Here is a 17441-nt window from a genome sequence, read left to right as displayed (position 1 = left end):
TCCGGATGCTCCAGTTTCCTTCCACATCCCAAAGACATGCTGTAGGTGGATTGTCTATATTAGAAGACAGAATGTTTAGGTGATCGAACAACTAAACATCGATCTTCTAATATCGAAAGCAAAAAATGGCGACTGGACGATTTAACGCAGGGAAAGATCAGGGGGGTGGGGGGCGAAGCCCCCCACTTAATTTAGATGTAAAGTAATTTTTTGTGTGTTGTGGCTGAGGGATGTATTTCCCTGAGACGTTCAACATTGTGCGGTTTGATATTAGACCATCAATGTTTAGGTGTTCGATCACCTAAACAGTCCGTCTTCTAATATAGATCCGATTGGGCACTCTTAATTGGCCCTAGGCGTGAGTGCGTGTGTCTGTGTGCCTTTTCTGGAAGGTTGGGTGCCGGGCTGGCAACTCAACACCATAAAAAACTCCACTGCCAATCATGAGCGGACAGGTGATTTACTGTGGCAACCCCTAACCGGGAAAAATCTGAAAGAAGTAAGAATCTGGATGGAAAAGGACTCTGTGGTCCCCTGTTGCCTTCCCCAGCTTGTGTGTTACCTTATTAACACCTATATGGTATAGGATGTCACACCTCTAGAAGACTACACACATCTGTGCATTCTATAGCATTTTCTGAAAAATTAACTTCAAAAGCATAAGATAACAAAATTGTAAATATTTTGTGAACAATAAAAACTATTACAACTTTACAGATGGCAATGTTATCAGTAACAAGTGTTTTTTTGCGGTGATAATAAGTGCACTCATGGTCTTTGCATAAACAGTATTGCATATTAATTCACACAAACCCAGAATTATATATTTTTGCTAAACCACATGGTTTTATACTTCCTTATATATACAGATTAATTGTACTGCAAGATTAACTTAAAAAAGCTCGGTATTTTACCAAGCGAAAGCGCTTGTTTTTACGTGTATTGCCATTTTCTAATAAAGGATTCATCTACTTGTTCTTGTTGGTGACGTTTCCTGGCTGTGTTTTCTGAGGTTCTAGGTTTTGCTAAACTTTCTCAAATTGTCATATCTTAGAAAACATACAAATTAGACTAGTTTGGTTAGCCAGACATAATATTTCATATGACAGCAAAAAAACAGGAAAATCATCCCTGATTTGGCACCTTTGTCTGTAATGGAATCAGGCAGCCTTAATATTACCTATGAACCTAAACAGACTTTGAGCTGTTTCATCCAACAATCACCAAGGACTTCATCCAAATAACATGAGTTGCATAGCAAGAGGAATAAATAGCATCTAAATTAGTTAATTGAATATATTTCTTGGGATCGTAACCACACCACCATATAAAGCCTATTTGCTTTCATTTGTAATACTGGAGCTAAGGAAATGTCATCACTGAATCCAGGTAAAGCACTGGCATTTAATTATGGCTACTGTAAAAGTTGTATAAATCTGCATACGATATTCAGGGGTTATTGGAACATAGAGGACAGTCAAGTGATGAGTGTATGTAAATGACTAATGTAGAGCTTTTAAACAATGTAGAGATATCTTGGAAGAGGGGTTCACCCAAATTCCTTCCAGAGTACACTTCCTTCAGTGGAATTCTGAAAGTGATGGAGGGAATCTTGTTCCATGGACCCCCATCTACCCTGACGAACAGATCGTGCAGGAGGCCTATAATTCCTTTCCATCTGACAAACTTGTAGGCATGATCTGCAGCAAGGTATAGAAGGAACCAGATGTGGTTGAGCCAATCCCAGTTAAGTCAGATTCCTTTGGACCCCCCCCCCCAAGACAGTTCTTGTTGGAGCATAGGACCTCTTGTAGACTCCATAATGGTAGCTGCAGCCGCAAAGGAAGTCCGAGGGGATGCCCAAACTATCCATCCCCACCTAACAAAGATTCCAGGATGATGGATAGGCTATGGGAAGCAAGTTTGTGTCCAGTACATTCTTCATCAGAGATTTGAACTGTATGGTACATATGGTTCGGTTTCAGAGGGATATTTCTCAGAAAGCGTTAGTAAATCTGAGACAGTTGCCATGTGTAGAACTCTCTTCACAGTGGAGATGTAAGTGGCTACAATGAGCACAATTTTTCTTGACTGTGGATCTTAGTAGAGGAGAATTTTGTCTGAATGCTGCCCCAGATGAAAAAGTAGCCCTAGTAACCAGGGAGGTAGGGGATCCTTCCAAGGATTTTTCTCCCTAAAGGTTTGCCTGACTGTTCCCCTCAAGAGGCAGTCTGGAGACAATTCTTTGTCAACTCTGGTGTGGATGGCCATCTTGACGGATTCATGAGTAAGTAGAATCATAGCCAGTGACTTTTGTGTTCTGTTTTTCATACCACCCCCAGCACAGATTTCTCAACCTCCTCCAGTCCTATCCAAAGAAAAGCAGCCTCAAAGCATGTCCAAATCCGCCACCTCAAGAAAGCAATCCAAGGAGTCCCCACCAAATCAGAGAAGGTCCAGATTTTACTCTAGATCCTTTAGTGCCCTGAAAGACCAAGGAATCTGGACGATTCTAAATTTAGGTCAGCTAAAATGATTTGTAAAGAAAACTTTCCAGAAGATCAGAGAGCATTCCATACTGCCATCCATGCAGGTAGTGGACTGGATGTGCTGTCTTGATTTTCAAAACACCTATCTACACACACAAATAGACAAGGCTTCCAGATGATTGCTTTGCTACCAGGTACGAACAAACCACTACCAATTTCAAGCCATGCAATGTGATCTCAGCACCCCTTCCACTAATGGCTAGGTACTCTCTTTCCTCCTGATGTCAAATTTGTGAGAGTAACAAACAGGTTAAAAATGGATTTCAGTGGATTTTATTCTGAAAATGTAAAGTAAATATTCTGCATTTCAGTTTGTAGAGTGCACTTGGCAAAAACCTATAGCTTGGCATTCATTACGATTAGGAGTCCGAAGTAAAATATTTTATCTTTTATAAGCTATGCAGTTTGTGACATTTATTATCTACAAGCAGGTCAAGATGAACTCTTGCTGTGTCTCGTCAACAAGACGTGCAAAATAAGAGCAAGGGCGAGGAGTTGTCCGTCGGGAACAGAATGAAATATGGAAAAACTGTCAACAGACCAGCTTCAAAGGAAAGACGTGTTATTCTGGCAAATTTTCTAAACTGCTGATGCTGGCAGGAAAGACACTAAAAATTGGGACTCTTTCTTTTGTATGAGAGACTTTGATTTTCCTATCCTTACAGATTTGATGCTGTAAGCTGAAGTACGGTTTTATTTGTGCATATCTTTCATTGTTAAACTAGATGTCTACTTTGTATGCAGAGTAAATGTCATAACAGCTGAACTGACTCTCTTTTCATTGAGTAAAGGTACAGATTGCCTGAATAGTGTAGTACAACTTTAAATTTTACAGTGGTGAGACCAGACCAGTCAAAACAACCAGGGAGGTAACCTGCAGAGGTGCCTTTCACAGTGTGACATTCCTGCACAGTCTCTCTCTTTTTTTTTTTTTTTTTTTTGGAGTCTGCTTTTCTTTCCTAAAACTTTGTCCATTGACTGGAGGACAAACACTGCAGCGCAGTACAGTAATTCTTCAGACAGTTGGTGACATACGGGAGAGCAAGTCGTACTGTCCGACTTTGCTTCACCAGCATCTAGAGAAAGACAGCAAATAAATCCTCCCACAACTGATCTTCATGTCCAGACTGGCCACCTTGTCCTGAACATATAAGTATTTTCATCTGTTTTTCTATTAAAAGTGAATGCAATTCATGAAAATGCCAAGAAGTGCACTAAGTAGTTTACTGCTGATGTATCTAAATCATACGTAGATGTGTGGAATTATTTAAATACATAGTATAATCGGCATGTTAGCGCCTGTAAGGCTTTACTACGCAAGACAGAAGTGTCACAGAATGTACAGAAATATGTTACTTAAATGTTGCTTTTTGCATGCTTTGTCATAAACGTATTGTACAAAACCTGGAAGACAGCCAGGATAAAGTAATGCTTGAAGCACAGACAATTGTTCCTGTTCCTCTATATCCTGTTGCAAAAGATTTATTAGAAGGTGATGTCAAAGTTTGTACTTTACAGTCTAATTTGCAGGAGTTTAAAGATTGGATTGTTAAAGTTAGCAACCAGCAAGATCTTGACCTCATGGGTTACTTTCAGATTTACTGTGATAAATGAAATGCGTCTGGTAAAATGCATGCTGACACTGCTAAATGTACAAAGAAATTTTCTCGTTTTTTAAAAGTCTCACAGACTAAAATTAAGACCTTTACACAAACTGTTCTTAAACAAAGCAGTAAAGGTATTTGTATAATAAAAGGGTTAATTATCAGTTTGCAAAAAAAAAAAATGACAAGGAACTGACTGACGCACAGCATAACATCATTGTTGCAAGGGAGGAGACTAACACATTACGAGCTCAGTTAGAGAGACAGGAATCTGAGGCTGCTAGAGCAGCGATTTAGCTAATGAAGATCTTTTAAGATTGCAATGCAAGCCTTGTTAGAAAAATGTCAATCTAAAGCACTAAAAACTGCTGTTACCAGTCTTGTCATACCCTCAGCTGTTTATTCTGCTAAAGTTTATCATCAGTCTAGGATGTTAAAAACTCTCCCTAAGTGGGATAAACAGAAGGGCATTTTTAATAACATAATTACAGTATAAGCTTGGGTTCTTAAAACTGTAGGCACTGTATGTAATGATACTCTTAAGCGTTGGCTTCTGAAATTTTATTCCTCAGCGTTTCATGGCTTATATATAGTAAAAGTAGCATAAAACCACTGCACATTACAAAACAGATACAAACGGAGACAAAGTTCATGGTAAACTGACAAAAAAGATTTAATAAACTTCTAAAACAAAGTGAGTTCAAAAAGTTCAGACAACATATGCAAACACTTTTTCAGAAGTGCGTAAGAGCTTTAAAGTCAGCAAAACAGAATACTGACCAATATAATTTGGTTAGTAAAGAGTTAAAGCAACAGAAGTTAACTACGCTGATAAATAATTTACAACGTACTCTACCTTTCAGAAATGGTTAAGGGTACACAGCACAAACTTTCATTCAGTTACAGCAAGGCACTTAAATAGTAATAACAAAACAGTTCTAGGGCATAAAAATCAAGTGAGAGTAGTTAAACACAGTAAAGACATGACATCTCAAGACTGACATGCATGTATTTTCTTTTCACCTAAAGTGCAGCAAAAGGCACACAACAAATATAAATCATGTAAAGTCAGTATCTCTCTTGTTTCTTACAATATTTTGTAATTGTATAATAGCATAAAAATAGCAAAGACTCGAGCAAAAACAGTATTCAAGAGCAATATTATACAAAGTTAAGCAAGTTAATGTTTGTTACAACTACATTCTAGTATCAAGTTGCAAGTATATTGCCAGGCCAAATGGTTTACAATTTTCTAACAAAAATCCTGTTTGGTACTTGTAATAAGATGTTATACTTGCGCATACATGTCATTAATAATCTGTTTGCAAGTAAATACTACACAGAGTACAGTAAGTACATGGGCTATGGTATAATCAAATCAAAAAAAAATGTGTAAGACCAAAGTGTCACAGTCTAGGTAACAGTCAAAGGCCAAGCATACATTCAGTTCTCACAGCATAAAGCAAATAAACAATACTGCAATAAAATTATTTATACTACAGGGGGAAAGGTATGCTTTAAATTTTACACTGTCTAAAACAAACAAACAAACAAAAAACAGAATTTAGCTAAAGTGATACAGGTCCTTCAAACACTCCAGGAGGCAGGATTTAAGGTTAAAAGTGAAAAGGTACAGTTCATGTCATGACATGTTTTCTAGCCAGAAAGAATTACCCTTTCTGGAGTGAGGACCAAAGAAAAAATATGGCTTTTTGTGATTTAAAGGCAGCATTGGCCAAGGCTACAAAATTAGTAGCTTCAAGTCTAACACATCCCTTTGTGTTACAGGCAGCAGCTGGTCCCAACACACACACTGTTGTGCTTTTACAGGAGTGATGACACATGTTGAGAGAGGGATATCACCTGTGCATTCGGCAACTTTTGGCCATTTACTGGGGTTTAAAACAAACTGAATACAGAACAGCTTTTTCCAAAGACATTATAGTACAGGCACCACATTATGCCATACAGGCTTTGGTAAATGAAACTCCGTTAAATAAACTGATTGATTACATCAAGTCAAGCAGTGTTTGCAAAATGGTTGGCATTATTTAGTGTCAAGCAAGTTACAATAAAGGTAGAAAATATTATTGATCTAACTTCATGGAATATGAAGGAAAATTTTTGCAGACAGTGCATACGTAGTTAATTCTCAGCAACTCCATATGTCTACATGGGCAAGGAGAGGGTTTGTTGATAATATGGGCAAACCACTCAAGCATGCTTCTGTTAGACTGTTTGGAATTTAGTTCGTAGTCAGTCCCTTGTGGGTTGCTGCAGTATCTTAAAGGTAAAGGCTCGTCAGAAAGCTACAAATTAAATGTTTCAGTTAAATAACTATGCAGATCAGATGGCAAAAAAGGCAGCCAAAAAAAGAAATGCAATTGTATCCTACAGAACACCTTTCTGGTGTACCAGTACATGCCGTACAGACATTTTCAGCTCAAAATTTACAGCAGATCCAAACTAAGTTTGGACTGCAGAAAGAGTTAAAAAATTTACTCTTGTAGGAGAAAGTCCAGAGCAATATTATGCAAAATGTTTTGAATATGGTTCTAGTCTTCCTTATATACCATACCAACAGGTATTGGGATATTTGGGTACACAAAAGTTATGTCCCATTGTAAAAAAACAAGTACTGGCATGCACAGTTAAAACAATTCTTTGATTTAGTGCATGTTGATTGCTTAATATGTTTGCAGGTTAATGCCCAATTGAAAAAGCCACAGTTACGAAGGGTAACTACAGCGGATGGACCTTGGTATGCCATCCAAATTGACTTTGCAGGTCCATTGCCCCCAGCTAAAGGTGGGTACAGGCATCTTCTAGTGGTAGTTGACCAAAACAATGAGAGATTTCACCTTTTAAAGTCATGACAGGCAAAAGAAATGCCTGTACAATTGCCATTCAGTCCTACTGTTAGTACAAACAGACCATTATTAAAAATTGCACAGCATCAACAATGGTTAAAAGATCTTTCTGAATTGTGTCAAAGCTTATCAGAAATGCAAGCATTCAAATTACAGTCAAAGGATCCTGTTATGCCAAAAGAAAACCTTCTTTCTGGGACACAGGTATTAATTAAAACATTCCTGATGGACGCTCCATGGGATAATAATTGGCAAGGACCCTTTAAAATAATTGCTCAGTTAGGACCTCTAGTGTACAAAGTTAAAAGAAAAAAAAAGCAAAATGATTCTTGTTCATAGAGATCAGTTAAAAAGAAGTCATTAAATGACAGGCTTTGGGCATATATTCTAACAGGTAAACCTACCTCTGTTCATACAGACCATTTGGTTAAAATCCCTTCTACCTGTAAAAGGGTAGGTAGACAGTATCAAAAAGTTTTTTAACATCACATTCCCAGATGCAGATAAATGCCAATATAAAAGGGCATTGTATAATACTTTGCTGGGAGGTTTGGGTACCGAAATGGGGGCTCTTAATGCAGCTGATAAAGTCTGACTAATCATTTAAAAGTAGTGGGAAAAGATATCTCTCAGATTGTACATTTACAAGCATCTTGGAATCCAGAGATGTGGACAATTATGATGCTATGCAACCAAATCAGTTGAAATTTGATGGTAATATGGCAATTTTTGTAAGTTGGACAAAGTGCATTATGCAATCTTTGTATGTGGAAATTCAAAAAAAAATAATGTACAAATTGAACTGATGTTACAAAATGAAAAGGTTTGGCGACCTGATACAGATGGATTATAATGTTACTGATAGAACTGTTGTATCGATTTATGGTATTACCTGTGATATTTCTCGTACCAGAAGGGTATGAGTATTGGTTGCCACAATTTGAAAGTAATCATATAAATATGAGAGGAAAAACACATAAAACTGAGTATTGTACAAAGACTCAAAATGGATTAATTTGTGGACAGCATTCACCTGTCTATGAACCATGCTTACTGCAGCATTCTGTTAATTTATGCAAATGGACCATTTATAGAAGTGGCTCCTCAGCATATTTGTCTGGTTACAGATCAAGATGTAGGTAATAATATAAAATTACCTTTTGTAGGATGTTTATCATAGGTAGGTACTAGGCCATCTGCCCGAGGGCATTTATAAGCCTAGTCACAGTGTGTCTGCTTTTACCGCCCCATTGATTAACTGATCCTCTGTCAAGCAGAGCCAATGAAGTGATCCCATGGGTGTATTTTCTGTTATCCATCCACTCATCAAGGTTTCTCTTGAAGAGTGTTAGTGAGGGGCTGTGCCTGATGTAATTTGGAATTTTGTTAGGTTCATAGATTAGTACTAAGCTAACTGCCCTTGTGAGCCATTTTAAGCTTAGCCAGTTATCCCTTGTGAGACTCAAACCCTGCACCTTGTGTTTGTAAGGCAAACACCTTAACCATTAGGCCACCCACCCATCCCTCAATTTTGCAACATTTTACATACTAGGACTACGAATAAATGCTATTACAGCTGTTTTCCATCCCATAACTAATTTATACCAATATATACAAAAAACAATCCCATCAGGCAACAATCTCACAACAAACAGACGACAAACACTCGCGACCGCAGCTCCAAAGCATGAGGAGTCTCTGACAGGAATGTATTCCTCCAGCATGTTCTATTGTTGTGGCTAGGTTTAGCTCACTAGAGCGTGTGGCTCGCAGTGACTTGGATTTCTTTAGGTGGAGCATGTCCATCAATTCTGAGTTGGACATGGCTTTATAAGTCAGGCAGAGATCACCTCTGAGTAAGCGATATGCCACTGAGTACAGCCAGAGTTTTTTCATTCAGGCTGCATAGGACATATGTTTGAGGCCAGTAATCCTCTTGGTGAGGTACTTTTGTGGTCTTTCCAGCTGTTGGAAGTGTCTTGTGAGGTACATCCCAAATCGGGCATTGTACTCTATGGGTCTAATGAGTGACTAGTAGAGGGGCACTATAACCTCTTTATTTCTAGATGCGAACCCTTTAGTAATTAGATGGCCACATAGAAAGATTTCCTGACTACTTTGGCAATATGATTGTCAAAGGAGAGATTACTATCTACCTGGGTCCCCAGATCTCTTATTACCTCTTCTGTATTAAGGGGGCTGCCACCTATGTGGTAATTCGTGGTTGTGTTGCACGTGCCTGCCAAGAGCACTGTCATTAATCAGATAGTTCCTGTCCAGAAAACAGTCCACTGTTAAGGGGGTGGGCTCGCTCAGTCACCTAGGGACTTTCTTCAATGACCTCCCTGCAAATCGGCCAGATGCTTGTCCGCACAGGATGTGCCTTCGGCAGCTGCTAAGGAGCTGAGTAGAATGGAAAGTTTGATCCAGACCGACAGCCTGCCAGGGTACAGCATTAACCGATCAATATATGAAGGAGATGCTAGCAGTAGAGTTTGCATTGATTCCAGTTTTTTCCAGTTACTTTGTCCAAGATGGTTGTTCTGATGGACAGAATGTTACCGTGTCATGGGCAATCCATGAAAGTCTTCTGGACCATTCTTCTCCTGAGCAATATCAGTTTTGAGTTTTATGGAGACCTGCAACTCTTAGGGCAATGATTCTTTGGCCAAGGTTTCTGCCAGGAGCTAGTCTCCCTAGCGCATGTATCAGTACAGCAATCCACTGGAGTCCCACTGTGGAAACTGGATCCTTCAGGTATTGAAGAAGAAACAGTTACCTGGAGTATCCAGAGTCAGGACTCTGCACTCTTAACCCTAAACTGCCAGAGTCCAAAGTATTGCACAAGGAGTCTCCAGCCAAACAAGACTGTTAAAGTCTCTTCAGTTGGAAAGACCTTTTTGATGGGAGGTCCTTTCCCTGGTTACCTCTTCTTCCAGGTGTATTTTCTTCCTCTTCTCCAGAAAGGCATGGGATGATTTGATAGCTCCAGATTGGCCTCAATACGGCTGGTACGGCATTTATGAGGTCAAGTAGGGAGTATGGTATGGCGGAAGGCCTATCCTTCTGAATCTTGCTGAGTCAGGGTTCAAGTCATCTCAATGTCAAGTGTCAATTTCTTCATCTCAGTTTGAGGCATCCATCTGGTGTTGCACGGTAGGTCTATTCTGTCTCAGTCTTTGCAAATGTGATTATGTTTAAAGAAGCTTTTAGGCCTAGTACCCACAGAGGGCTGGATGAGAAAATGGAAGAGATTGATTTTTTTAAAAGAGGTTTGGGAATTTCAGGAGGAGAGAATAGTGCAAGGTCTCTCTTTCTTAAGAAATTACTTTACAAAGTCTTGTTTTTAGCTTCCACATAAAGAAGGGAATTGCTGCTGCAATTCATGCTATGACTTATGATTCCCTTCACCTTGAGAGGTGAGGTTTCAAGTTGTTAGGTTCTAGAAGGGCAAAATATAATAGCCTCCCACGTAGAGCCTATACTTGTAGACTTGGTTTAAGAATTTTGGTCAGGAAAAACAAACCTTTTGACCCTGCACCTACTGCTGCTTTGCTGAATTTGTTAATTTGGACTTGGCTTTTCTGTTCTTCTATTACTTCTGCAAGAAGGGTGTCTGAGTTGCAGGCCCTTGGCACTAGAGATGTTTTGATTGATTCATTTTCCATACACACATTATATTTCACACTAATCCTTCCTTTTTTCCTAATGTGGTTTTTAGTCCTGTGCTTTGAAACTATTCATTTGCCTAATACGTTTTTGCAGATCCTCAAAATATTGGGAAAAGATTTGCACACTTCTTTTAGTGGTACACACAATTGTGCTAATTATAGAAGAACACTAAAGGACTAGTTCTGGTCTCAGCAGTTACTTGTTTCTTTTGTTTTGAGTTCTTTGGGCAAGCCTGTGTCAAAACAAACTATTTAATTACCTCTGTGGCTTTTGGATTGCATTTTGTTATTCCCATCATGGCAAAAAGCTTTGTTTTTCCCAACAGGATGACTATGCATTTTTTGGCATTCAGCTTGAGGCCATGACTTTGACACCAGGTGTCCCTCTCAGTAAGGCCCTTTTGGAGGATGTCCGTGTCAGCCAGAGAGTCAATTATGGCTCCCAGTTTGCAGTAATCAGCAAACTTGGTTAGGCATAGTCCTCCTGTGTTTGTCTGTACTTCTGAAAAGTATATGCCGAACAGTAGGGGTCCCAGGACCGAGCCTTGCGAGACACCACTTGTGACTGGTTTAGAGTCGGACCTGGAAGCCCGCTATTCGTACCGTGTGAGTTCTGTCTGTAAGCCAGTTGGCAACTCATCTCGTGACATAGGGGTTTATGTTCAGGCTGGTGAGTTTTTCTGTAATACCCGAGTAGGGAATGGTGTTGAAAGCCTTGGCGAGGTCAAAGTAGGCTGTGTGAACCACCTTTCCCTCATCTATGGCCTTGGTGACTGTCTCGAAGTCAACCAGGTTTAGTAGGCATGATCTGCCCTTAACAAAGCCGAACTGGGTCGGGTCAAGTGTTTGGAGGTTTCCAATGTCTTTGTTAATGAATTCCATGATGATGCGCTCCATAGCCTTGCAGACCAGGCTAGTCAGGCCTCTGGGGCGATAGTTACCAGGGACAGTTGTGGCCCCTCCTTTGTGGAGAGGAATAACCGTTGCTGTGCGCCATTCTGTGGGAACGTAGCCTGTGGAGAGGCTGAGGCTGAACAGCATGTTTAGGTGGGGGATTAGTTCGTGCAAGACGCAGCCTGGTACACCATCTGATCCCATTGATGCTGTGTTTTTGGCTTTTGAAAGGGCTGTTTTCACCTGTGCGTCTGTGAGTTTTGGGACACTACACTTTTCTGTATTGTTGTGGGCCCTTTTGGAGGTGAGGGGGGGGTGAAGTTTGCACTGAATCTATCTGCTAGGATGTTGACAATATCAGTAGGTTCAGTATATTTTGTGCTGTTTTGCACTAGTTCAGTGCATATCTGCGAGTTGCCACTTAGATTCTTAACATAGCTAAAGAAGGCTTTGTGGTTATCTTTTGAATCCTTTGCTATTTCTTTCGAAGTTAGCCTTGGATGATTTCATGAGGGACCTTAGTTTTTTACTGAAACTGATCAGGGATGGCTTTCCTTCTGAACTAGTTTCCTCCTCCTATTGTATAGCCTGTTTATTGCAGGGGTCCACCAAACTGGTTTCCTTCTCTTAGAGGAGTGAGACTTGGTTTTGCTAGGGATGGCACGATCCATGCACCCTTGTAGGTGCTCATAGAGTGCATTTGTAAATGTTTCTGCATCTTGGGCAGCGGTATCCTTTAGCGTGAGGGCTGTGAAACTTAACACCTCTGTCTTAAGTAAGGTGAAGTTTGCTTTAGAAAAGTTTTTTACTGTGGTTTCCTTAGTTGGGGGTGGTGGTGGGGTGTGGACATGCAGAGTGATTAATTTATGGTCTGATCTAACCAGTGACAGGTTGACCTCCGGTGTGGAACACCTGCCGCCTATGTTGGTGGTGATCAGGTCCAGTATGTTTTCCCCTCTGATAAGGGAGTTTACCAGCTGATCCAGGGCGTTTGAGTTGATGAATTCCAGGAAGCGCTGGGCCTGGGAATGTGTACTCTAGTAGTTTTCCCAGTGAATGGTAGGGTAATTGAAATTGCCCAATATCAGGGTGTTCGGTAGGACCTTCATGTTTTCCAGTGTCTCCAAAAAGGTGGAGTGGTGGTCCTGGGTCATGGAGGGTGATCTGTAGCAGGCCACAATTTGCATTGCAGATTTGCCTGATGTTAGTTGCACATGGATGATCTCAGAGGTATCATGCTGCACCACTAACCTGGAGGTGTAGGTATCCTTGATGAATATAGATAACACCCCCTCCTTTTGTGTTTTGGTCCATGTTCTATGGCTGAAACGTGTGGCATGAGTTGTATCCCGGTAGTGCTGGGGTGCTCTCTGGAGCCTTGAGCCAGGTTTCAGTTACTGCACAGATGTTGACGTTCTCCATACTGAGGAGTGCTTCGAGCACATGCATTTTGAGATTTAAACTCCTGACATTAAGTAGCATAACCCTCAGTTTTTTGTTAATTGTGCTGTTTACGGAGGTGGGTTTGACTTTTGAGCCTTGCCTAAAAAATGCACTATGGGGGCAGCAAGAGCCTTGGCCAGTATTCGAAAGCCCTAGGGGTGACAGGTGCAAGCCATCTCTTGCAAAGCAACGCAGCTTGTCAAGCATGTCATCCCAGGCTGACAGACACTGGATCCCTTTTGAATGACACCAGAAGCTTAGCCAATTGTTGAAATTGATAATTTTTTCTTTATACTGAGGTATAATTTTTGGTGAGGGCAGGATGCTACTTAGGGTCAGAGTCGTACCAGCCTGGGCTACATGATCAGAGAGCTCTTCCATGTCTCTCTTCATGTAGTCCAGGGAGGTACGTCTCGGGTCATTCACACCAACATGAACAGTGATAGTCATATTTGTACTTGTTCTGGAGTGACCCGAGTGCTTGTGTTACGTGGCGGATTCTGGCTCCCGACAGGCAGCTAACAGTAACCTTCTGTTTGTCCAGCCTAGTGAGTGGGATGTCAGTGTGCCTGACTTAGTCAGCTATTACTAGTATGTTCGGTATGTTATTTTGCCTTAAGGGCTGTGATTGTGCGGCACACTGATTTTGTGTTTTTTTTTGTGTTGTCTGGTTTGTGACGGGAAGTGCAGGTTGTTTGGGTGTCTGCTTTGGAGGTCTCTTATGCTTTTGCAGGTTTTTATTTAGAGCCTCCGAGTATGATTTTGTGTAGTTATGTGTATTTTTTGCCACTGCTATTTTAGTAGGTCTCTGTGCGGCTGGAGTTGTGGTGCAAGTGTTCACCTTCTCCTCTTGACTCTTGTTCTTGGGTGGAGACAGCTTAGCTTCCAGTTTGGCTGTATAATTGCATCTCTTGCATATGTTAGTGTTTTGTGGTAGGAGAAGAGGGTTGTCTGTGTACATGAGGCAGTTGTAATATTGCCTCAGGATACCCAGATTCACCAGCTGGACTGCACCTGAAGTTGCCCTTTGGTCATGTCTGAATAGTAGGGTGAGCTGCTTAGTTACTTGGTTGGTGAGGGGTGAATAAAGAGCCTTGCCCTACTGGGCAATCAGTGTCAGGGTATGTTAGTGCTTTCTATTAGGTTTGACCAAGTGCTGGGCTGTAAGATGCTTTTTGAGTGCTTAGGTTGAGACTTAGTTTCAAGGGAAAAACTGAAGAAGAGACTTAGTGGTACCGGGAATAATTTAACCATAGCTAACCGGCACTGCCCAGTGCGCAAAACCATGCAAACACGGTTTTTATAGTAGGGCAATGAAAGAGAGAGAAATTAGCCCAAATTGGCCAATAAACTACTAACGTCTGGGTTGGAACCACTCCTCCAGGGACAAGTAGGTTGCCTAAAGCTCCCCTCTCTCACAGGTGAACAGAGAAACTTCCTTCTATCCAAGTAAGGTATAGGCAACTCAGAAACTAGTATCACAGCCCTGAATTCAGCACTAGCCTGAAAACTGGACTATACTAGCTTAGAAATCACGTGTTGATTTCCTTAAATGGAATAATCAGAGCTGTGTGTTGACTGAAACCATAGAAGTAAATACTTCCAAGAATTGGAATTATGACTTAATACAGCTTTCCAATATATCTGTATCTTTGGATAATTAAAAAAAATCAATGAACAATACTATGATTCTCAGAGTATTTGGAAAAAAAGTAAAAGTATGAAGCATTAAGCATTATTGCAAAAGATAAATTACTTAGCTTGGCTGAAAAGACCAAAAAAGATACTGTTCACAGTTGTTGGGTTATCTTTACTGGTTGGTCAAAATCAGGAAAAAAACTGTTAAGTTGGTTGATACATCCTGTATTAGTAGTGTTAGGCATTATAATCATATTAACTATCTGGAATTGCTATCTACATTGCCCTTTGCGAAAAATATGTAGAATCCAGCAAATTATGATGGGTTAACCTAGGTAAATTGGAAAAGGTTTCAATGTGTACAACTGAAGTCGAAAATGGACTGTTATTTTCCACTTTTTAATTAGAGGGAATTGTGAGAGGAACAAACAGGTTAAAAATAGATTTCAGTGGATTTTATTCTGAAAATGTAAAATATTCTGCATTTCAATTTGTAGAGTGCACTTGGCAAAAACATATAAATTGGCATTCATTGTTAGAAGTCAGAAGTAAAATATTTTATCTTTTATAAGCTATGCAGTTTGTGAAATTTATTATCTACAAGCAGGTCAAGGCAAACTCTTGTATGCAGCTGTCTCACTATCAACAGGACATGCAAGATAAGAGCAAGGCCGAGGAGTTATTCTTCAGGAACAGAATCTTTGAAATATGGAAAACAAACTGTCAGCAGACCAGCTTATTATTCTGGCAAATTTTCTAAACTGCTGATGCAGGCAGGAAAGACTGTATAAAGATTGGGACTCTCTCCTTTGTATGAGAGACTTTGATTTTCCTAGCCTTACAGATTTGATGCAGTAAGCTGAAGTACGGTTTTGCTATTTGAGTATATCTTTCATTGTTAAACTAATGTCTGCTTCGTATGCAGAGTAAATGTCGTAACAGCTGAACTGACCACTTGTTTTCATTGAGTAAAGGAACAGACTTACCTGAATAGTGTAGTACAACTTTAAATTTTACAAAATTTCTTACAGCTTCTCAGAAAACCTCAGTCCGGAGAATTTGGGCTAGTGGCATAAACATATCAGAGTCAACATCTGTGGAATTGGTGCTAATTTTCCTAACAGAGCTGTATAACAAAGAAGTGAGTTACTCCTCAATCAAGGTGCATTTAGCAGCAGTTTCCTCATATCTTGAAGGTCTTGCAAATGTCAGCACACCTTTTGTCTAAGGACTTCAAGGATATTTTTAATTTCATACATCCAGTGGAGGAAGCCACGGTGGTGCAGCGGTAGTGTTGTTGCCTCACAGCAAGAGGCTCTCCCGTTCGATTCGCTGCTGGAGCGCCTTCTGTGTGGAGTCTGCATGTCCTCTCCGCGGTCAAGTGGCGTTCGAAAGAAAGACATGCGTAGAATGGGTGTTCCTTCGCTGAAGGTTGGGTGTCGAGCTGCCACCTTGGCACCCGTAAAAAATCTACTGCCAATCATTGGTGGACCGAAGTTCCGCTGTGGTGACCCCTAACCAGGAAAAGCCGAAAGACGAACAACATCCAGTGGATAAACCTGACCCAGTCTGGGATATTAAGTTTATATTATAGACTCTGACTTAACCACCTTTTAAGCCAGCAAGGTCAGTTGATATCACGTTTTTGGCTTGGTAAACAGTTCTTTTGATGGCCATTACTTTGACCAGAAAACTTCAAGTTACATGCTTGCTCTTCATGGTATCCCTACATTATTTTCCATTAGGACAGAGTTTTGCTTATAACAAAGTTATCCTTCATGTCGTTTTCAATCATTTTTCAGTTGTGCACTTGCCTTGCTTCATTCAAAAAGTTTTAAATTGCTAATTTTGTAGAATTTTAATTGCATTTACTGTTTAGGGCTACACACTCGTGTGTTAGCCTTTTCTGTGTTTATTTGCTTAAATACTCTCTTGCTTGCTCGTTTCCCGCCTTTCCTAACTAGTATAGTCCAGATCCCAGGCGCTGCTGGTTTCAGGACTTTATTTTCTTTGTTCAGAGCTATCCAGACCTTGCTGCGGTAGAGGGAAGTCTTACTGCTTTACCAGTTGGAGTGGTGAGCTTTGCACTGCCTATCTAGCACTAGATGAGTGGTTTCCAGCTCTGAAATTGTAATTTTATTAGCCATTTTGGGCTGATTTCTATCCCTTTCAACTTTCTGGCTTAAAAACACGTGTGTTTGTGCATTTTTCACATCGTGCAGCACCGTGGGGCTACGGTTAAACTATTCCAGGTGCCAGAAAGCCTGCTGTTCATATTTTCCCTTAGAACTAGCAGGTTTCTCAGCAGTAGCACTAAAATCTGAACCCCTGTGACTAGCACTTGCTCTAGAAACTGCTGGAAAGCACTAGGAAGCCTAAAACTGATACAAGCACTCAACTCTCCTTGTTAATGAGGAGAAATTAATTATAGGCACTAAGTCTATAATTACAAAGTACCTTGCAAAGATGAGGGAAAATAGCTCTTGTACTTAACAAAAAAAATACCTAAACAAGCATGTCCAAAGATCAGCTTCCAGTGATTTCTCCTGTCCACTTAGTGAATCTGGGCATGCTGAGTTAATGCAGCAACTGCTTCATGTACACAGACAACCCTCTCCTCCTACCACTCAACACTACAACCTGTGAGAGATGCACTTACATAGCCAAACTGGAAGCAAAGCTCTCTCCAGCCAAGATTGTGCTAGACCGTCAAGAGGAGAAGGTTAACAACTGCACTACACCTCAAGCAACACACAGCCCCTGAAAACCCAC

The 17441-nt window shown here is 40.5% G+C and overlaps 1 protein-coding gene across 1 annotated transcript in view; it reads left to right on the top strand.

The window, feature by feature from the left end:
* Nucleotides 1-17441, top strand: part of LOC122814914 (probable ATP-dependent RNA helicase DDX43) — a 1494383-nt gene that overhangs the window by 787746 nt on the left and 689196 nt on the right. The window lies entirely within an intron of this gene.

The sequence above is a fragment of the Protopterus annectens genome, chromosome 1.part1, assembly GCF_019279795.1.
Source record: "Protopterus annectens isolate FY-2018-M chromosome 1.part1, PAN1.0, whole genome shotgun sequence".
NCBI lineage: Eukaryota > Metazoa > Chordata > Ceratodontiformes > Protopteridae > Protopterus > Protopterus annectens.
This window is presented reverse-complemented; position numbering and strand designations above follow the sequence as displayed.